At 46.7% G+C, this 23,392-nt stretch overlaps 1 protein-coding gene across 1 annotated transcript in view; it reads right to left on the minus strand.

The window, feature by feature from the left end:
* The window catches only part of Oct-TyrR (Octopamine-Tyramine receptor), a 46,617-nt gene that overhangs the window by 11,976 nt on the left and 11,249 nt on the right, over window positions 1-23,392 (minus strand). Inside the window, exon 2 of the mRNA XM_017909050.1 lies at window positions 11,954-12,136. The gene's annotated coding sequence lies outside the window, so the exon portion shown is untranslated. The remainder of the gene's footprint in view (window positions 1-11,953; window positions 12,137-23,392) is intronic.

The raw sequence follows: 23,392 nt of genomic DNA on the forward strand, positions 1-23,392 counted from the left end.
GATTATCATTGGTCGATTTGACTTTATCCTTAAAAGCGTAACAAAAGTATTTTAACAGTGCTGCCGGTAAAAAGATTAGTCGCATCGGAGACGTGTAAATTGTTATTTTTATCGCCATAATAAATCGTCGAGGGTGTAAAAGTTTAAAATAAAAAGACCAGGAAAAGTTTAAAAATTAATGAACCGTGGGTTATTATAGCAGAGAAACTACTGATTGCAGCATCGATAGCTGTTGGTTTCCACGACCTTTCGAGGATAGCAGGTGACTGTGTGCATAAGGGTTGCGGGATCGCAACCGCAGATCATTTACAGCTTTGACTTCGTATCAGACGTATGTAGAACTTGACCAGGGTGGTTCTGAGATGCGAATAGGATGGACGCAGACTATAGACGAGCATCTCGGTGTCCCTTATAACTCCTCTCCGCGTTACTCTCAGTTTGCAACCGATATTAACTTAAAACAAGGATTATAATAACTTCATAATTATTAAACAGTATGGAGATAATATCGATCAATATTTATAACTTATAATTATTTAAATTATATTAAAATAATATCGTTTAATATTTATAACGATTTATAATAATCCATTTAATAACTATCGTATCCTCTGATCTCGTACCGAAACGAAGATCGTAATTGACATGTATTAAACATCCTCCCTGAAGTTTATATTTCAACATGGCAAAGCTGAACATTAACACGTTAAAGTCCGTTTTGCTTGGCGTTCAGTTCAGGCCCAGACTCGGCTGTCAAGTGGGCCAACGAGCGGGAAAAGTGTTCATAAAATTCGGAGATACTGTACCAATTGCTATAGAAGGAATTCTCAAACGTTAGATCCAAAGATGGCGATAATTTAACACCAAAAGTTAGTACCTTTAGGTCTTACAATTAGTCTGGACCGGTCCCTGAGGACCAGTCGGACCCGAACGGAAAGTCTAACGCTGGTCCCTAGGGTCTTAACGTGTGGCATTCTCAAACGATGGATCCAAAGATGGCGAAGAATTTAACACCAAAAGTTATTAACTTTTGGTTTTAGTCTGAGTCGATTCCTGAGGATCGGCCGGGCCCGAACGGAAAGTCTAACGCTGGTTCCATGGCACTTAACGCGTTAAGGAACGCGAATTAACGCGAGCCAAAAAATATATTTCGAAAATCCGAGTAAAATTAGAAATACAATTTACGAAGCGTACCGCAAACTTATTGCAAATTTCCGTGATATACGGATACGAAGTAAATTCTGGGAAATACAATGGCGTAACGACAGTTGCGAATTATTATCGTTATTCGGTCACAATGGAAATGCAATTAATGAACGGTAATGTAAACGCCGGGCAGCGGTATTTTTAGCCGGCGTAAAAATACAATGGTCCTTTGGTTTCCCTTACAATTCGTTTATGGTCTAAATATTCGGTCGGACAGAAACGTGTTCCGCGCGCACAGCTTGGAATTAAAGGACGGCTCGCGTGCTTGCGGCGCGTTACTTGTTTACCGATTGGGTAAATGCGATCCCGAATATGGTAATTGAAGCGTTAATAGATATCAGATTATCAAGCACGATACCGCTGCAAACTTTCCATGCGTGTGATTGTGTTTAATTCGTGATTCCCCGCGAGTAATTAAGCCATACGTACACCTCTGTCCGAAGTTATTTAATCGAGGATCGTTTGATCCTACTTGCCGTGGCACGTAGGTAGCCTCGAAATCAGTGGGAATGAGCGGGAAATCGTGTCGAACGATTTATGCAAGACGATTCACCAAGTTGGTCGGTGTTACAGGCGAAATTAACGACGTACTTCTGAGATAGCCTTGCCTTCATCACGGGACCCCCCATTGGTTCCCGGCTAATCGATGTTCTTATTTTGGCACTGATGCATTCGCGACTATGGTGATGAATGAGGAGGCAAATTTGCTGGAATCCCGCTTTTTACGACGCTCGCCAAAGACCTTGCCTTTGTCTGATCAGTCAGGTATAGCTAAGGTAGTCATAATAAAATAATTGTCGCTCCCTACGGTCTTTAATCCACTTAACTGCTTCGTCCAAAGTTAATAGCCCTACCTCTAAATTAGCCTATTCAACCGGTTCCATGAGCTTTCCGCTATCGTGATACGGAATAATCCTGCGCCGAGCGACGTATTAGGGTTCTATTAATGTTTCAGTATTCGATGATTCGCCAGCGGGCTATTCGTTTCGGGAACAATTTCACGCAAATTTAACACGGACGGGTCTCGTTGCTTCTTCAATTTTACGACAGGCTTCTCGAGCGAGCTCGATTAAAACGGATACCAAATGGACCGAATAACGATTATAAATGCTTTTATTCCGTATTAAGAGTAAATCTCGCGACAGCTTAAGCTGGAGGGTACCCCGATTTGAAAACAATCCAAACATGCTTCAGACCCTTAGTCTACATTTCAATCTTCACGGATTTCCCGGAGAACGAGCTTAGAATTTAAAGCAGGATTCGAGGTAGAGTTCAAGGGCCCTCGTTCCGGATGATCGAATGGATCAAAGGGAAAACTGCAGCGACGTCGGGGAAAGGTTTGTTCCACGGAAAATTTTAGGCTCCCTGGGGAACCAGGCGTTTTCCCTCACTCGACGATCGCAGAATGTTAATTAAGTCGACGAGAAGAGGAACCATCGCTGTCCGCAACGTTCCGCACGACCGTGTCGCGACTAGTGATCCGGAGGAATTAGGTGATCGAAATGGTGAAAATGACCCTGGAATGGGTGAAAGAATCGGTCCACGCAGACACGCGTCATGTTCCAAGCAATTACGCGGTCCCTCGCCAAGAAAATGTCGCCGCGAGCGACCGTTCCTCCGATATGGCAAATCCAACATGGCGGACCGAAGTTACTAGTAACATCGGGCGAATTAAAATCGCTCGCGACGAGATGGCGCCACTTATTTCTGCCTTATTTTCTCCGCGAGAACGTCCAGCGTCGCATTTAACCCTTTTTGACGATGAACAAGGAATGGCCTCGAATAGAACTGTATAACATTGGAATCAATTACTTTATCGAAACGAAAGTTCGCTCGGATTCTCATTATTTCGGATAATTTGTCCGATTTCGCAATTTCGTTGAGAGCATATAACGCAGTTCTATTATTCCGTTTCACGAGCATACGAATACTTGCTTCATTTTCACCCTGGAAGTCTCGCAGATTCCACGGGATTAATACGGAGATCCCGGACAATGCGATTTCAATACAGTCGGTTGCTCTAAGAACTTTAACGAAGTGCTACGCATAGAGAAAGACGTCTCGTGGAGCGCAATTATCTCGGGATTAAAGGGAAGCTTTGACAACTAAAACTTCCTCGCGATCGTTTTCCACGTTCGTCTAACGTGCCTCACGGATTCGGCCCGGTTTCCGGCTCCGTGGGCAACCGCCGACGCTTTCTCGCGGAGATCGCGCGCGCGGACTTCTTGCCAAGGAATATTCTCTGGAGATCGGTTGTAAACCGTAGGAAAAGGTCCATTCGATCGATCCACTCGACCAATTTCTCTTGTAAATTCCGTTCTTCACGAACAATGAGAACAGAGTCGATTGCGTTAGCGGAACATGAGAATCCGTGGGACGAAAATGGAGCTCAATTTGTCCCGGATTTTCGCAACGTCCGGGTAAATCGGTGCCGGCAGCACGCACAAATAATGAAAACAGGTATAGGAACAATGGAAATGATTCGTTGGCAATGGAAACCGGGTGCTGTGATTCATAACGGCTGGAGATCATGATCAAGAATAATCGCAGACAGCGGAGAACAGCATCTGTATGCTACATTCTGGAAGTATAATGAGATATGTTGATAGTATTTCCGGTGGAATTGCGCGTTGTACACGGGATGAATAATACAATACGAGATTGGTAAAATTAGCATAGAAATGTATGGCGTCGGGGAGAAGCCGGGACATTTAGAGCGCTCGAATTTTTCACGCGCTGCTCAAACATCGGTCACATATTCGGCGAATCGATTCACGAGCAAGTATTAAACTCGATCGTATCCCCCCGATAACAATAGCTATGCGAAAAGTTTACGAGAGCAAGGCGAATAAGGGTGAACATAATATGAATAATGAATCACGAGACAGATACGCATCACACAGGGAACTATAAATCATGCGAGTATCGCCACCGACAGCTTCCGCGTCTTTTAAGCTCGTGGTAATGAAGTTTTCCTAATTTCCCTTGTAATATATAACGACAAAACAAGCAACCTCGATGGTTCCCTTATCTCGGAGACAAAAACTTGCTTATCGCTTCTTGCGCGGTCATTGTACCTACATAGCCATTAGTTCATCGAGATGATCGATAAGCTCCCCTGTTCATTAACCTCATCGCCAAAGCGATTATCTAAATTTCCTTAAGTTTCTTTCGAATTAAAGTGAAACTTCCCTTGATTATCTCTCCTCGTGTTAAACACAAAACCTTGCTTATCCCTTTTTTCCGCACGATCGTATTACCTAGCTATTAGCTCGTCAAAGAAATCGATAAATCCTTTATCCGATAACCTCGTGGTTAAAACAGTTATTTAGGTTAGCCTAATTTCCATCAACGTTGAAACGAAATCATCGCCGCGTCTTGCGCGAACTAATTCTACCGATTAGACCAACGAAACGGTTAATAAATCTTGTTTCTGTCAGCCTCGTGGCTGAAGCATCTATTGCCTTTATCATTTATGCCAGACTACGCACAGAGCTAATACCCGAACCGTGGCAAACGTAACCGAGGACGGACTCGCGCTTAACAATAGCAAGCCTTGGTTACATTGGACAAAGCATGGAAAAAATCACGAGAGCGAAAACAGGCGGGAAAACAGAGGTGAAAACAGCGGTCGAGGATCGGTGGGTCGCACGCACCAGCTTTCAGGATCAGTCTATGAAATTACGGCACTCTCGACAACGAATGTTTGCTATTCTCACTCAACCCAGCCGTGTAATAATTCTAAGAGCTGAATGAAACGTCACGCTTTTCCATCGTTTTCCGATTTTTCGCGATACAAGCGAAATATCCAGGACGATGACGGGGCAGAATATTCGAAAGGCTGCCGCGTTGTCAGGACTACTTACGAATTACAACGAAGCGATGACCGATCAAACATCACGACCAGCACCATGTTACTTCCGTTGATTTGTCGTGCTGTGTCGCGTTATGAATCAATCGCAGCGTTCGTTCTGTCAAATGAGGAGAGAGAGAAAGAGAGAGAGAGAGAGAGAGGGACTAGCGGCCAACCGTTTGCAACTGTTCATCGTGCGCGATTCAGCGGGTTAAACGTTGTTTCTAACAAGGACCAGCGGCCAACCGTTTGCAACTGTTCATCGTGCGCGATTCAGCGGGTTAAACGTTGTTTCTAACAACGTTGCATCCACGAGGCTAGTTCGAATCACGAATTCCGGGGCCAGCTTTATGCTCGTTCCACAATCGACTCGATAATAGGTGTCCCGTTTAACGACGAGGAAACTGCGAGAGCGAATTTTAAATAGTCCAGTCTGAACCGGTCTGTTCATCCGTTTGGAATAGAGCATGTTCCTCGTCGAATCATTTCGAATTCATTCCCACGAAATCCCGCCGCGGGAGAAACTCCGTGCTGAAATTATTCGTCCCCGTGTCCCCCTTTCGCGAAAAATTTTCCTGTCTCTCCCCCGAAGAGAAAACTGCCCGTAAGAAATGATGCAGCAAAGCGTTATTAGGGTACGCGGGGTAACAAGATTTCCAGTATTTATGCGGTCGAATCGGAACGTCTTGGCAGACGTACAACTCGGACTCGTATTTCAGCCCGAAGCTGCCTCATCCCCGCGAAAAGTTCGTACGAAAATGACACGTAGAATTTGTTAAAACTGCGATAAATCACGTAGCCAGAGGCTGAAAGAACTTTCCTAACTTCCGACGGACGTTATAAACTACGTGAAACAGCCGCAATTCCACGTAGCGAGATACAGATGCTCGAATGTCCAGGGGAATCCCGGCGAAACTGGCTCCCCCTATCTCGCGGCGCGCGCGCCATCTGCGCAACTTCGGGCTAACCTCTACGACGAGAAGATTCGACGAATAGAATCTGGTTGATTGGAGAAGAGAAGAGAGTTTAGAGACGATTACGAACGAGAGGTGATAGAGTTAAATACCGCGTTAATTATTCCGCTATTCGTACAATGTTGCAGAGTGCAGCACCTTAATCGCAGAAGGTCCGCGAAGCGTGAGATAAGCTCGCGTAATCAATGCATTCCATTTCACGTGGCCTGGCGTGATATGGCATAGCATGGCGTGACGCGGCCAAGTATGTTTCTGCATTCATGCACCTTTGAACGTGCTGCTCCGTTCCTTGAGGGTCACCAGCGAGTTCGCTCGGGGCTAGAAATTTTCAAGGACTGCTCGAAACTTTTCAAATCCCGGCCGGTTTCTTGCTCGGCAATAAACGTCCTATTAGGAACTAATTTCAAAGCCTGGGCGTTTATTAATCGCCAGACCGGTCACGGATTTTAGAACGAAGACGTTCGATGAAGGAGAAATTCCTTCGACCATCGATCCGATTAACCGATCGGATTAAGAGCCAAGCTTCGTACGTACAGCTTCGTTTATCTTGGACCCCGGTGTACAGGGATGTTATTAATCGGATGATTCAAGGACGACGGGGGACCCTTGGTCTTTGCAAGATTTCCTTTCCCGTTTGTAACGAGATTGCACTTTAATTCGGATATTTAGATTGAGATTAATTCGCAGAGTATTTAGATTAAGAAGTAATATGACCTGAATCGATCGAGCCCTCGGCGTAGCCAGGAACGTTTGAATCCGAAGCGGAATTACTTAGGGAAATTAGTTGATTAACAGGACGAACTTGACGTTATCCGATAGTTACGGTATAACGCGATGTATTTCACGCGATAAATCTTTCTAATGCTCCTGCAACGTTTTAACAGATGTCACAGTTTTCGCACCGCGTCGCGGGATTGTCGTTCAAATTCGTCCGCGATCGACGAGGCTGTTTAACGTAATTTCGAATAACGCTTACGCGATCAATCGTCGCTGCTTGCACGCTCATGTGAAAAACCGTGCTCAACTCGGCCAGTTTGCTAATTATCGTATAATCTCATCCGGGGAACTCGCGTGCAGAGTAAAAACGGCTTAATGAGTCCCCGAGGAAGGCAGAAAAGAATCAAGGACGATCGTTTCGATCGCACTGACAACTTCGCGCTGACGTTTTCGTTGCTCGAAATGGAAAAATCTCTCGTAGCCGGTGATTTTTCTCCCACTTTTTGCTCCAACTTTGCGAACACTCCGGGAGAAACCTAACGCTCGATTAAAAGGTACGAGGTGAGGTCGGAAAAAACGAAGGAGCCTCGAAATAATACCGGGAGGATCGATTTTTCGCAACCGGGATTCGATTTTTGCCCGATGGGACACCCCACTTCCAGTCCCAGCCAGACACCGATCCCGAGTTCCAATGGTCCATTTGCGCCGCGCTGAAGTTTTCCCAAATCTCTCAAGGAATCGTGGCCAGACTCGCTTTCCTTTACCTACCCTCTTTCCGCACGCAACCGCGATAAATTTCGTTATCGGAAATGTACAGAAACTTTTCGCCAACTTTCCAACTGCCGTCTTACTTTTGGCAATCAACAGCCCGGACTACTCCATAAACGCTACTCGAACGGGAGGAAAGAGGCGGAAAAACTGGGTCCTGTGACCGGCGATCGAGCGATCGGAACGAGAGGGTTGTACAGATTTGGCAGGGTCCGAGAATTTTTAGAACGATCGCGCGATAACGATTCCGATTCTTGACACTTTGCGAGTATAAGGAGCGTGTTTCGCGAATTTTCCCGTGGCCCGAGTTTCGCGAATTTTTCCGCGATCCGACTTTCGCGAATTTTTCGCGGTCCGACTTTCATAAATTTTCCCGCGGACTTTCGCGAATTTTCCTGCGGCCCGAGTTTCGCGAATTTTCCTTGCGATCCGACTTTCGCGAATTTTTCTGCAATCCCACTTTCGCGAATTTTTCCGCGGAATTTCACGAATTTTCCCGCGGCCCGAGTTTTGCGAATTTTCCTTGCGGTCCGACTGTCGCAAATTTTCTCGCGGCCCGAGTTCCGCGAATTTTCCCACGAACTTTCGCGAATTTTCCCGCGGCCCGAGTTTCATGAATTTTCCTTCCGGTCCGACTTTCGCAAATTTTCCGGCGATCCGACTTTCACGAATATTCCCGCGAACTTTCGCGAATTCGAAGGACGCGCGGTCGAACGTAACGAACATCAACTCGAGCCATGATCTTTTCTTTCCCTTTCTTCTCCGCAACGACTCCGCTTCCTCTTTTGAAATTTCGCGACGTCGGAACAGTCGATGCCACTGTTCCTCGTACTCTCTCGTCCGTAAAAACACTCGCCGACGGTGTACAGGCGAATTCTCCTGCTCGGGAAAAGTGGGAAAATGGTCCGCGTGTTTCGAGAAAACCGCAACGGCTCTCGCTCCTTTTTCTCCCTTTTTCTCTCTCCCTTTTCCTTCCTTTTTTCCCTTCCTTTCATCGTGCTCGTTACCTTCGTAAAGACTTTTGCCCGTGTGGTATTTTACGAGCCGATAGGTTTAAAAGGACTGTGCACAGTGGTGAACAGTCTATCTAGTTATTGATATTCGCGCATCACGGTTCAGTTTCATTTCAATCTGTCTCGCAAACCGGCCTACTTTCGATATTACGCGAAACGCAAAGGAATTTGCCGCGTTTCATCGATCAGAGAGAGGATCCGTTTTTAAAGTAACTACGCCGGATGAAGAAGGATTCGCGAAAGAACCAAGCCTCGCGAGTTACGCCGCTGTAATATCGCGGTCTTTCGACAGTGGCTTTTTACTCTCGCTGTTTCTATTATACCGAATCTATTTTTTCGCCGGGCTGACTTTCAACAGGGGGGTTGAAAAGGAGGGTAGAGAACTGGCTCCCGAGCCGACGTCTCGTTTAAGATCGGCGAATGGATCTGAAGAACGATATACTTTCCGTCAACGAGCCGAGAACGAACTTCTTTTATCCGCGATTCGGCTCGCGAGAGGATCGATACGATACATCGATCTTATTGAAAAATAATACCATTCGAACGCGATCCATCGTCGCTTCGCTCGAAAGACCCACGATCTTCCTGCTCCTATATACATATTTTCTTTGAGAACTCAATTTATCCTCGCCGACCTTCGCGCGTATGTCTTTCCCTTCGCCCCCCTTTTTCGCAGCTTCATCCCTTCGCGAGTTTAGTCCCGCGAAAAGGATATTAAATCGGATAAGAGGCGCCTCCGCGAGGAAAATGAGGAGCCTGCGAATCGGGCAGGAACGAGAAACGAAAGACGAAGTCGAGAATGAGAAACGGGGAATTAGAATGCATTCGGGAGAAAAATGGGGCAAGGCTTTAGGGGTGCGCATGCTGTCATTCACGGAGAGACCTGTACGGTGTACACAGAGGATCGTGAGCCATTGCAGAGACTGGGACAGACAGAGAGGCTCGAAATAGAAACGGAAACGAGAGAGACGTTGAATACGTTGACCCGTTGGTGGTTTCTTTATTGCTTTTAGCGATAAAGCTCACGCTAAAGACCGGCCTTAAAGCGGTTCTTCGTTTGCGAGGAATAGAAGAAATTACAGGGGTACGAGGGCGGCGTTGCGAGGGTGGAAAATTTTCTAGATCTTTGCGCGGGCCGGCTTAGAATTTCAACGCGACGATCGAGAGATCTAACGGTGAAATACGCGGCTTTCGTGTTCTTTCGTTACTCCTTCGAGAATAATGATAACTCGAGATGCAAATCCTCGCGGCACTCTGACCCTAATACCCTGTTCTGACGGCTAATTAATTCGGTTCCCATTTGTCATGTCCGCGATAAACCATTTTGCGAATCGCCATTGTTCCGATGGACTCGCTACGCGTACTCTGACGATCGTTAAGCCGGACGTCCGTTATTCCGAATGGGCCAATCGAAGCTCGCGTAAACTCAACGATTGTTTTACGAACGTGGAATCTTTATGGGTCGATCGACCGCATGCTACATTTTCCAGCGGCGATATCGTAATTCGGCAGCGATCGAGCCGCTAATAAAGTAACAATAAACGCGGTCCTGGACCACGGGCCACGCCAACGTTCGAGCAGTCCTGGGGGTTTGTCTTTGTCGCCGAGGCAATCGATAGAGCTTAATTGACTCGAACATGAGAGAGCATTCGTACGTTCGCCGTTACATCGACTATTACGTCGGTGAACCGGGTCACGGTTTCGACTGTACCGAAATTTTCGAGGGCCGTTAGTCGGGCCACGTTAAGAGAAACTCGATCGTGCGGTTTCTGCCACTGTTTGACGAGTGAACCTTTTGTGCGAAAAAATTTCACGGCGAATCGATCGTTGCGCCGCTGAAGGAAAGCTGAAAGCTTTCCAGCAACGTTCCCCGAAGTCGAGCCTTCTTTTTCCCCCCGATTAGCCCGTTTTTTCCGATAAATTATCCCCCGAAATTTCATTGCCAATCCGCTTTTATTATTGGCCCGATAATTCAACTTTCGCTCAAGTGTCTACGTTACTTGGCGCAGTTTGCCAAGGAAAGCCCCGGGAATCCGAGTTCCATTAGAGATTACGTAACACCGGAAGCGAGGCTAACAGGAGGATACAGAGGAAGCTAGAAGAGGAGCGTTACGTAAAACGCGAATAGACGATTAACTGCACAATGAGTCGGATAAAGGGGTTGCCGTGACAAGTGTCCGCCGATTTAAATCATCGAATATGCACCGTTCCCATTATGCCCGCTTCAAGCGACGAATTAAACCTCCAATTACGGCCCCCGATTAATGATCACCGGTCTAGCCGGACAACAGGCAGATTTTTCAAACGAAGCGCCACGCGGCAAACGCTTTCTCCCTTTTTTATTTATTTTTCCCTTTCCTTTGGCCTGTGTTTCAAACGTTTATCGAGCTACTAGCCGCGTTTTCCGCTGCAACGAGACGAAATAATAACCCCGGTGATTAATCATCTCGTTAAAAAATACCTCCAGCCACGGAATTGCACCGCCGGTGAGACGAGCACGTAATGTCCCTTTGTATCGGTACACCCGCTATTCCGCGTTAAAAAATATAGAAAACAGAGAGGGTAAATGGTGTGCAGCGTTCGGGGGTATCGTCGCGTGACGACGACCCTAGTCGAGCTATCTTGAGTATTTTAATTGTATCAAGCGATCCGTTGCAAGGGTACGGGGGCAATCAAGCGAAACTACGATTCGAAATTGTTGGAAATCCGAAGGGATACGAGGGAATGATCGTTCAATCGTGATTTCTTTCCTCCACTTGTGCCCTCTGTTTGAACAACGTAGACCAGGGAATAGAATTTCCTGCGAGCCCGCGATTTATGACGTTTCCCGAGGTTAGATAGCGAGTTACGAAGACGTTCGCGGTGCTTTATGGGTACAGAGACCACGTGATCGGTAATAAATTACGCAATCCATCTGGCCGTTATTCGCAGCGAAAACGAAACAACGGCACCCCGTATTTTCTGCACCGGAAGTCGCTCTAAAGACCGGCAGCCACGTCGAGACGTCGCTGAGCTTGGCGTCGTGATCGATCTTAAAATCGAATTGCAGTTCTTCTCGATTGTATTACATCGGAGTAACTGACCATTCGAGCACCGATGTTATATTCATTCGCGACGCTTAAATAGAGCTCGGCCCAGATACCGGTTGTGAAAAATTCCTTTAAAAATGCAAAGAGAACTCGATGAAACGAATAAAAATACCCGTCGCGAACTCGTTTCCATCGGATGGTTGAATTCGAAAATTTTTCCCTGGATATCGCAGATGATACGCGAAATGCGCGATGCTATCGGACGAATAACGTTAATGCGTTATTGCGTTATTGCGTGGAAAATAGTGAGCAAAGAGGGAATGCGAGAGATCGATAAGTTAATGAAACTTGCAGTTTTTCAGGTGGACGATAACCACCGATGATAACACTCACCGTCAATCCAACGTCACGCTTCCAATAGTCGTCCAGTCTTCTCTGGTCGAACCCCGGCCGTCGAGTGCACGCCTCGCGTCACATTTTTGGTCGTCTGTTTCCGGTAATCGGCCCTTCGATCGGTCAATTTCGATGGCTCGTGGCAGAGCGGATCATCAATTCCTATCGCATCGACTATATCACCTGCGCAGAAGAAAAACAAAAGAAATGGACATTAGACGCCTTCACTGATCTCGATGAAGGACTGCGTCAATCGCGCTGACGTCGCTGTCAAACGTCGATCGAAATCGCAAAACGAGGAACCCGACGGGGGACGTGACAGCGTTTATTTTAAAAACTGGACAATAAACCATAAACGACAAGTGGTGATTTATTTTCGATCAGTTGGCACTTCCGATTCGAAGACAACTCCGACTCTATTTACTGCCAACGATCCTCCGTTTGATCGCGTGATGCGATTTTATAGCCGATCTCCAAATCTAAATACTCGAAGAAAGGAACATTAGACGATCTCAGTAACCTCGAAGAAGGACTGCTTTTATCGCGTTGACATCCTTGACAGACGTTGATCGAAATCGCAAAACGAGGAACCCGACGGAGGACGTGACAGCGTTTATTTTAAAAACAGGACAATAAACCATAAACGACCAGTGGTGATTTATTTTCTATCAGTTGGCACTTCCGATTCGAAGACAACTCCGACTCTATTTACTGCCAACGATCCTCCGTTTGATCGTGTGATGCGATTTTATAGCCGATCTCCAAATCTAAATACTCGAAGAAAGGAACATTAGACGATCTCAGTAACCTCGAAGAAGGACTGCTTTTATCGCGTTGACATCCTTGACAGACGTTGATCGAAATCGCAAAACGAGGAACCCGACGGAGGACGTGACAGCGTTTATTTTAAAAACAGGACAATAAACCATAAACGACCAGTGGTGATTTATTTTCTATCAGTTGGCACTTTCGATTCGAAGACAACTCCGACTCTATTTACTGCCAACGATCCTCCGTTTGATCGTGTGATGCGATTTTATAGCCGATCTCCAAATCTAAATACTCGAAGAAAGGAACATTAGACGATCTCAGTAACCTCGAAGAAGGACTGCTTTTATCGCGTTGACATCTTTGACAGACGTTGATCGAAATCGCAAAACGAGGAACCCGACGGAGGACGTGACAGCGTTTATTTTAAAAACAGGACAATAAACCATAAACGACCAGTGGTGATTTATTTTCTATCAGTTGGCACTTTCGATTCGAAGACAACTCCGACTCTATTTACTGCCAACGATCCTCCGTTTGATCGTGTGATGCGATTTTATAGCCGATCTCCAAATCTAAATACTCGAAGAAAGGAACATTAGACGATCTCAGTAACCTCGAAGAAGGACTGCTTTTATCGCGTTGACATCTTTGACAGACGTTGATCGAAATCGCAAAACCAGGAACGCGACGGAGGACGTGACAGCGTTTATTTTAAACATGGACAATAAACTATAAACGACGATCGATGATTTATTCCCGATCAGTTGGCACTTCCGATTCAAAGCCAGGTCGGACTCTATTTACTGCCAACGATCCTCCGTTTGATCGGGTGATGCGATTTTATAGCCGATCTCAAAATCTAAATACTCGAAGAAAGGAACATTAGACGATCTCTGCAATCCTGACGAAGGACTGCTTCAAACGATTTTATATCCGATCTCGAAATTAAAATACTCGAGAAAAGGAACATTAGACGATTTCTATGATTTCGACGAAGTACAGTGCGCTTCAATCGCGTTGACAGCAATGGCAAACGTCTATCGAAATTGCAAAATGGGGAACGCGACGGGGGACGTGACATCGTTTATTTTTAAAATCCGGACAATAAACCATAATCGACCAGCGGTGAGATCGATGATTTATTCCCGATCAGTTGGCACTTCCGATTCAAAGCCAGGTCGGACTCTATTTACTGCCAACGATCCTCCGTTTGATCGGGTGATGCGATTTTATAGCCGATCTCAAAATCTAAATACTCGAAGAAAGGAACATTAGACGATCTCTGCAATCCTGACGAAGGACTGCTTCAAACGATTTTATATCCGATCTCGAAATTAAAATACTCGAGAAAAGGAACATTAGACGATTTCTATGATTTCGACGAAGTACAGTGCGCTTCAATCGCGTTGACAGCAATGGCAAACGTCTATCGAAATTGCAAAATGGGGAACGCGACGGGGGACGTGACATCGTTTATTTTTAAAATCCGGACAATAAACCATAAACGACGATCGATGATTTATTCCCGATCAGTTGGCACTTCCGATTCAAAGCCAGCTCGGACTCTCTTTTACTGCCAACGATCCTCCGTTTGATCGGGTGATGCGATTTTATAGCCGATCTCAAAATCTAAATACTCGAAGAAAGGAACATTAGACGATTTCTATGATTTCGACGAAGTACAGTGCGCTTCAATCGCGTTGACAGCAGTGCCAAACGTCTATCGAAATTGCAAAATGGGGAACGCGACGGGGGACGTGACATCGTTTATTTTTAAAATCCGGACAATAAACCATAATCGACCAGCGGTGATTTATTCCCGATCAGTTGACACTTTCGATTCCTAGTCAGCTTCGACTCTATTTAGTGCCATCGATCCTCCGTTTGTTCTGTTGATGCGATTTTATCGAAATCGAAATACTCGAAAGAGCCGGCGAGCGGATGAAAATAAATTTTTAACCTCCGCGACTTGCGAAGCGTTCGAGCGGACTCGGTTATTTATCGCCTAACGATCTGCTCTCGCGTCGGTTAATACTGCTTGATCAGTAGCTGACTAACGCCACTCTGAATACTACTTGATTACCAAGTACAGACTAACTGATTGCATCCAACTCTGATTGCTAACCGAATCCCAAATACTAATTCCAACCCTTAACTTCGATTCTCATCAGCGACTAATCGTTAGCTCGTTGCCATACGTCCATCGGAACGGGAATCTCGCGGGGTTCGTATAAGAAAACTTTCCACGCACAAGAGGGCAATCTCGGCCATTATGTTGGTCGGGAACATCGATTTACGGTCCGCGACTACCCTGTGCATCGCGGCCTGTACAGGGTCAAGTTTAGCCATCCTGGTCGCATTAACCGTGCCAGTTTCGTCGGCCGGAAGCACGTTCCGAGGGCGAAAGAGGGCGGTGCAGCGGGACGCGTTTCTACGCCAGCGATTCGGAAATTTCGTTTCACCTTCGGCCTCGATGCAAACGAACAGGATTTCGCCGCGGCTGGGCCGGGAAGGGAAAATTTAATTCGGGTCTTAACCCAGTTCCGGAAGAATGCGCACCGAGAAGGACCCCGAAACGAGCGTCGATACGCTTTTGCATCCGCCGCGAGGCCGTGTCGAAACAGTTCGAATCAACAAACTGAATACACACCGAGAGAATCCCTAGATTCCCGACTGTCCGATCTTCTCCTAGCGAGACCGTAGTCCAATGCTCGAATTGCAAAACGAAAATCCGCACTGCCAAATTCCCTGCGACCTCGCAAGAATTAACCCCTCGGCTAATTTTCCGTGATACTCGCTTATCGCGTTTGTACCATTGTCCGAGCTTGTCTCAACTATGGGATCCGTAATTATTTTCACGGTTGGAAATACACCAACGCCCGCTGGAGCGAAGATTCCGGTGTTAAATCGACAGGGAATAGATAGATCTTGGCGATTGTTCGACGCGGAGGATCGATTTGCGAGGCAGACGCGGCTAGGTGCCTCGTGGGCGGAAGTTTGACAACAAACTCGATGAAGCGGGAATTCGGAAAGACCCGAGGAATCTGCTATTTCTCGCTATTCGTCGATCTCGCAGGATTACGTGTTCCAGGATCATAAATTTCGATCTTCGCGGTTATTCCTGCAGATGCGAGTCCGTGGTTTTATGTCGTTCCCGCGGAGAGCACTCGAGTATTTACGATCAGACGTATATCAATGGAACTGCAGAGCGTCCGATTGAATCGTCGTAAACCGTCTAACGCTGAAACGGATAGTCAGATCGGCTGAATTCACGGGGAAATTCGCGTGCCGGGCGTTCCCTCGTCGTGGGCACGTACGCGTTGTAAAGTCGATTGAAAGAGACTCCTTCCGTGCCACGATTTCCATCTGCGCGATTTCCCTCTGTGCCATCGGATGAAACAACGCGCGGCGACTTGTTAATTAATATACAGCCCAGGAAAACGGACGATATCGACGAGGTCAATGACGATGACGTAATTTCGACAAGGATCCCGGGCGCATTTCATTTACATACACTCGTGCAGAAATCGCGCAATGAAACCGGCCTGAGTTATTTGCTTATTTACAGCTGAAAAATTGCCACCACGGTAACAACTGCCACGATGAATTACCAGGAATGGTAACGCGAACGCGGTATCGCTTATCGACCCCCGCGCGCCGAAAATTTCACCCCGAGACTCGACGGAATGGTAGGAAAAGCGACGTCGTGGACAGGGGATTGGTTAAAACGCGAGAACAGACGAGGCGAAGGAAATTTGTTTCTCGAATGGAGTAGCATCCGGTCACTACCTCCGTTACATATCGAGTGGTCGGCGGACGTGGCGCAGCCATTTTTCGAATAACGCAAACACTCGGCTATTCTCGAATTCGCCACGCGTATACCAGACACGAAATTGCCGCATTCTCGCGATCCCCGTGACGATCTGTGTGTCGATAACCCGCGAATCGAACGCCATTGCGAGTTCCCGTGTAAATTCCGGCTTCCCTTCACGTTCGCTCCACTTTCGTCCCGTTCGTCTCATCGATAATTCTCTCCTGATCATTCTACATTAACGAATAACCACTTGAACCGGTCGTGACGCGATGATTCCTCCGTTTCCGTCATCCAGAAATACTCGTTCTGATTTTTCCTTCCGCCTCGTTGAATCCTCGCAACCTGCCCAACCGAAGCAGCGCTCCCTCCGCGAATATTAAACCGGATCTCGTTTTCCGAACGACGTAAGACAATAACTCGGCAGTAATTTAGTTATCGTTAAGTCATTCGGTATATTTCCTGCAATATTTTCCGCCAGAGAAGAACTCGTTGGAGGCTGAACGAATTGGTTTTCCGGTAACCGCGAGACAGGAGTACTTGACCGATGTTTCACGAGGACTCCTTGGAAACCGTCGTTCTTCTGTTTAAATAAGCACACGTGGCTTTACCGGTAAGACATTGGAGTATTTGAAAATTCCCTTTGATATCCGAAATGTCAGCATGGTCGAGGACAACGTAATGAATCGAGCGGCCATCGCTGTTTGGACGGCTGACACAGAGAAGCTCCTCTGACGCCGGAGCTAGTTTGAACCTTGTCACCGGTGGGACTCGAATTACCTATCGACCGCTGAAAAAAACCAGACACGTTGGAATTCTAGAGGGCAAACAGGAGTGCAAATAAAACCACGCGGAATTGGAAATTAAATTAACTCTCTGTCCAACTGGAAGCGCCGTTAAACGTCTTTCTCTTATCCTCGAATTAACGTTCACGGTGCGAAAGCTTTCAACGCCGGGAGAGGAGCGTGTAAGGCAGGCTACGAAGAGTCTCCGTGAGCGTCGCGACGGGGCTGTTACCCGAAACGATGTCACTTTTACGTCCTCGCGTGATCCAAAGTTAAACTCTGCCGCGTTAATCGCGAAATCTCGGGTTACGAAACGCACGAGGCGCCATCGTTTTCTTGCATGTTCGCTACGCGATGGATTCTCGATAACGAGAATTTAATACGGTGACAATGATCGATTCGAGACGAAGTCGATCACAGGCGACAACCGAGTTATTCCCGGGGATGAGATATATAACCATCGGGTAAGCGAAATTCGTTTGATTTTAAAGCTGCGAGGTTTGAATGTGCACGAAGAAACAATAACGATTCCTCGTCTCTCGATGCGACACGTTTCAACGCCCCGCAAACACCTCTCTCTCTCCTCCAAGCTTTCGTTCTCAGAATTCAATAGCCATGTTTGCGAGAATAAAAATGGTACTAACGAAGTGCTGCTTACTTTCGCATCTCCGCGTTAGCATAGCTCGGCTGTTACGGACTCGGAGAACTCTGTCCCTTCCAACAATTAACGTCGCAATTTCCCTGACGTTACCCCTCGCTGATAACAATGCAATTATAGCCCAGCCTTCGCCACCGAACGCAATAAATCCTCTACTCCACTCAAACTCTGTTCGAAGAAATTGCAAACACCGACGATAAATACACGGCACGGAGAGTTCTAACCTGATGCCTTATTTACGCGAACGGGGGTCGCAATTGAGCAGCCATAACGGGCCGATAAGGATGGTGCCAAAGCCGTGTCATCGTTCCGTGGCAAATTGGCGAAGAAAAGGCGACGCCCGGTTAATTAAGAGCAAAGTTCGCTGTCGTTTTAAAGCCGACACCCGGTGTCGCGATTTATGCTCGTATTTCGTTATTCCTGTCATGACAGCGCGATGATTCGATTTCACAAGGTGTAAAAACTTGTGGAAGACGATGCGGAGGATACATTTAAGCCGCGAGACATTGGGTGCCGTGATGTTGCTGGCAAACTTCCACTGGAAAATGAAATTCTCGGCTCGCAGCTTGCCGATATCGAACCAACTAATGGCAAGCAGAGGAAACCGAGAACGAAGCCTGTCATCTCCGAGGCTGTTTCCGCAACCGCCATTTGTCCGACTCGCGCCGTGGTAAGTTGATCGAATATCTTTTGTTCTATCACCTAATTGTCGCACTTCCGCGTATAAACGTTCTTTCGTCTCTTACGAATCTTCGTCGCACTCGGTGCCAAATTTTGCGAATTAAAACTTCGATAATTAACCCCTTAACTACGGCAGATTTTGATACGCAAAGGCCGTACCATACGGCAGGAATTGAGTTACGATGTGCGCCATTTTTGTGAAAACAAGCGCCCTCCGTGTCAGAAAGTCAAACTACGCCCGAGCGCCTATAGACGCCCTTTGTGTCACAAACGCAAAATTTCCAAGCGCCGATAGACGCCCTTTGTGTCACAAACGCAAAATTTCCAAGCGCCTATAGACGCCCTTTGTGTCACAAACGCAAAATTTCCAAGTGTCTGTAAACGACCTCCGTGTCACAAACGCAAAATTTCCAAGCGCCTATAGACGCCCTTTGTGTCACAAACGCAAAATTTCCAAGCGTCTGTAGACGCCCTCCGTGTCACAAACGCAAAATTTCTGAGTGCCTATGAGCGCCCACAGTAGCCTAGAGGTTAACCTTTCCAGTCATAAGGATGACTATGGTCGTCTAACACGTGTCACTCCCGGTATAACGATTTTAATCACTCGTCGAAATTTCCCATTGATCGACAACTTTGATAGAGCAGAGTTCATACCCATTGAGAATTCGCGACGTATCGAAAGGCTCGAAAATGGCACCCGCTGCACACGAGGTTCGCGTTAAACGACGCTGTAATCCGTAAAATTACCAGAATATCGGAAGTTTGACTAGCGAAACTTCTCGCTCGCATTCGAGGCGCCCCCTCGACTCAGAAGTTTCAATGGTGACGTCTTCGAAGGGATGGAAGAGAGGATCGAGTGGAAATTTGAAATTCTATAACGGCGAAGGCAGGGTAGAACGGGGCGAAATAAATAAATGCGACTCCTCGTAAATGAAAATGCGAGGAACGGAGGAAAGAGACGTAACATCGAGTGAGGAATAAGGGTGGCGTAACGGCGCGAGGCGGCCATCGCGTTTATTATTTACACCGTGAAACAGTCGGATGTAGAAACGGCGCAGCTAAGACGTCCATTTACGAGTCCCCGAGATAAGGCTTCCTTTTTTCCTCCGTATCCCCCGGTTTCTATCGCGAAGAGCAAAAGCCTGGAGCGACTGCCGGCAGACCAGACCGCAGACAGAGAGGAGAGAAAGAAAGTGTCGTGGAACGGGCGAACGAAACTTCCAACCATGAGCGGAATTCAGTCGTGGGATTTCGTTAAAGGAGTTAGTACGCGGAAACCGTGGTGGTGTATAGGGAAGTCTGTAAACAACGAAACCACTTCGTCCTTTCCTCTAGTCGTCCATGTGTATCGCTGTATGATTTCGCGCGGGAAACAGAAGCTTACTTTCCCCGTGATAAGGGTCTCGAGATTCGCGGTTACCTCGTTGGCTTTCAGAGATTGCCGATATCGATCTTATCGTCGCAAAACACGCAACGTACCGTGGATGATAAATTCCACGTTGGCGAAAAGAAAGCTCGAAGGAGAGAACGAATCGACGTAAAAATACTGTAGCGGGGTCCTCCTCTCTTCCGCAGTTGATGAAAGTCGACTGGTCACATGTATCCTTATGTGAAGATGGTGCTAGAAGGGTCGATAGGCAAAGGGAAGGGATGCGTTTCGTCCTGAGCCTGCTACTGGACTCATCGGTAAGGCTACCCCCTAAAGCAGGTCCTGCGTCTTGGACCGAGATACTATTGAAAGGCTGGGAAAACTTATATGTATAGGAATTGGAGTTTTTCCGAGGACTTGCGAGAAAGTCGGAATCCATTTAATGGCGAGGGCAAGAATGATGGTCGCTACACTTTTATTTAGCAACGAAATTTTTATAAAATACCTCGGAGCACTCGCGATTTTTCGCGAACATGGAGGGCCATATTTCCCTTCACTCTAAAGCGTCAGACACTCGCTAGTCATTCGTAATTCGGGTATTACGAATTGGGCCTGCTAGTGGACAGGGATACTATTGAAAAATTTGGAAGTTATATGTATAGGAATTGGAGGTTTTCCGAGGACTTGCGAGAAGGTCCTCAAACTCGGAATCCATTTAGCGACGAGATTGAAAATGATGATGATGATCGCTACACACTTTTATTTAGTAGCGAAATTTTTATAAAAGACCTCGACACTCGCGATTTTTCACGAACATGGAGGGCAATATTTCCCTTCACTCTAAAGCGTCAGACACTCGCTAGTCATTCGTAATTCGGGTATTACGAATTGGCCTGCTAGAATTGGACAGGGATACTATTGAAAAATCTGGAAGTTATATGTATAGAAAGTATAGAAAGTCCTCGAGCCTCCTTCGAGTCGAAGTCTATCTAGTGGCGAGACTGAGAATGATGGTCGCTAGAAAACCAACGCGATATTTTACGCGCGGTGAAATTACGCGACACGGCGAGACGCTTGAAAGGAAATTACGTATCGTTGATTAGAAGAAAATGGCGGATGCCTAATCGCGCGGAATAACGTCACTGTACATACGAGATGGATAGGACTAAGGGAAAGTACCGTGGCTGTCTTAGCGGGATTAAATTCAGTCGGTGTTTGCTATTCAAGCATCGGCCCCGAAGCGCGCAGTCGTCTCCCGCGTGGCTCCGTTCGCAACCCTCTCGAGGCTCGTTCCTCGAGCATATTTACTCGCAAATGTACACACACGCCAGATATCGACGGATACCGATGCACTTGCCCGAAATCCTACGGCTGAAATCCGGAGACACAGAGAAACGGCGCCCCGGGACGACGACGCTCGCGTATGGGCAAATATTTTCGTGGAAAAATAGCAAAAGAGAATCTCGGCTTACTCGATTCCCTCGCAGAATCCGGAACCTGTATCGACGATCCGTTTTAACTCTTATTACGCGTGTTCCTTTCTACTTTTCCTCCCGGTTCGATCGATCTAGGTGCCTCGACGATAAACAGAGTTAACCTTGCCTACGTATTCCATATCGATTTTCTATACGGCACCCACCGTTGCAATCGTTGAAAATGTAAAGAAGGGGCATGATTCATGGAGGAATCTAAATAGGAGATAGCGTGTAGTCGGTAGGACAGATATAGGGCAGATGGGATTAAGGCGATCCTTCAGAATTAAAAGGATTAACACGGGGGTAATCCTCTTTTCGCAATTTCTATTCGTTTTCGTATAATATTATTAAACTGACGGGATTAAAAACGGTGGCGACGAGCGAGCAGGTAGACAGATGAGAGGTGGGAAGAAGAGGATCGACATTGACTTCGTGGCAGATCCTTTCTCATTTCGCTCGCCGACTGTCTCAATTCGCGAAAGGTCGCGGAAATATGCCGCGAATCTGTCGATACAATTTCTCAGTCTGGCGGAGCAATTTTTCGTCCGATCGAGCATGCGCCTAAAGAAAACAGACCTCACCGTTCACTGTCCTCGTATTTCTTTGCCGGGGGTCCGTAAAACAGTCTGACGAGCGTATCACGGATCACTGTTACAGCTTTATGGATTCTTTTCGCGTCTTCCTATCAAAATTCTCATCTGCACCCGTGTATTTCTTCCGAATAATCCCACCTCTCTATCAACAAACGCACTTCGCTTACCATACGTATATTCATGAAATGAGACAACGGTGGAGAATCCTCGAAGAGGAAGCATCGTCGTTTCGTTAGGCGATTACGAGGAATTATCCTTTCCAAGGTAACGTATTCGAGAGACAAGAAAGGGTCCCAATATGAAAATCAACAAAAATTTGATATTTATCTAACGTACGTGTCAAGACCGCGGTATGATCGAATCGTTTGGTTTCCGAAATAGAGCAACTCCTTGATAAGTCTCTCAACTTCGAGGATCACGTGGATAAGTGAAAACTGGAGGAAGATGGGAAAGTAGGAAATAAATATTTCCTGCCAGGCTGACAAGTTTCGTTTGAAAACATCGCGCTGATCCACGAAGAGAGCTACGACAAAGTACTTTTTTAGCGGTATGAAATTGCAGTTAATCCTGTCCGGTTCAAATTACCAGATGCGCGCTTGTAATTACACAGACGTAGCAGTCTTCGTGCCGGAGGTCGCGACAGCGGTGAATTTCCACGGCAGCCAGGCGAGGCCGTCGAATAGGAATTTTTGATACGCAGCTACGAAAGTATCGCTCGATGAGCATTCGGTATAATAGAAACGAAAGGCCACGATACGTTCCTCGTTACTGTTTGCCATCTGGCAAATCCCAACGCGATAACCTCGGGCCGGCTGACATTGACGATCCATTACTACTTGCGTCCGACTAATCCCGCGCGTCATACCGTGACTACTTAATGTCCGATACGTGTCTTGTTAACCCGTAATTACTCGATTTCCCGTGTACAGTGTGCAAGCTTGAATCGGTTGCGACCACCGGGCCAACGAAAATTCGCTTTTCCAAAGGTTTCCACGAGTAGGCGCGATATTATTCTCGTAAATCCGGCGTTTCGCGTGTACATCCGTTACGATCGCGAGATATCTGGCTGAGATAGGAATCGAAAAGATTCGGAATAATATTTACCGAAACACTTACCAGCGTTATTCTCACTCGAGCGTGTTCGTAGTACACGCATTATCGGTCGCTACTTATCTCGCATCCGCTACGTCACGACAATGCCATTGAGACGGGGCAACCGGGTATCTGATAATGGATCCAGATGAAACCAGCATTCGACTGTCCTAAAATTGTATCCGTGTGACGGTTCACGCGGCT

This window comes from Eufriesea mexicana, unplaced genomic scaffold, assembly GCF_001483705.2.
Source record: "Eufriesea mexicana isolate 0111107269 unplaced genomic scaffold, ASM148370v2 scaffold14421, whole genome shotgun sequence".
In the NCBI taxonomy this organism is placed as follows: Eukaryota; Metazoa; Arthropoda; class Insecta; order Hymenoptera; family Apidae; genus Eufriesea; species Eufriesea mexicana.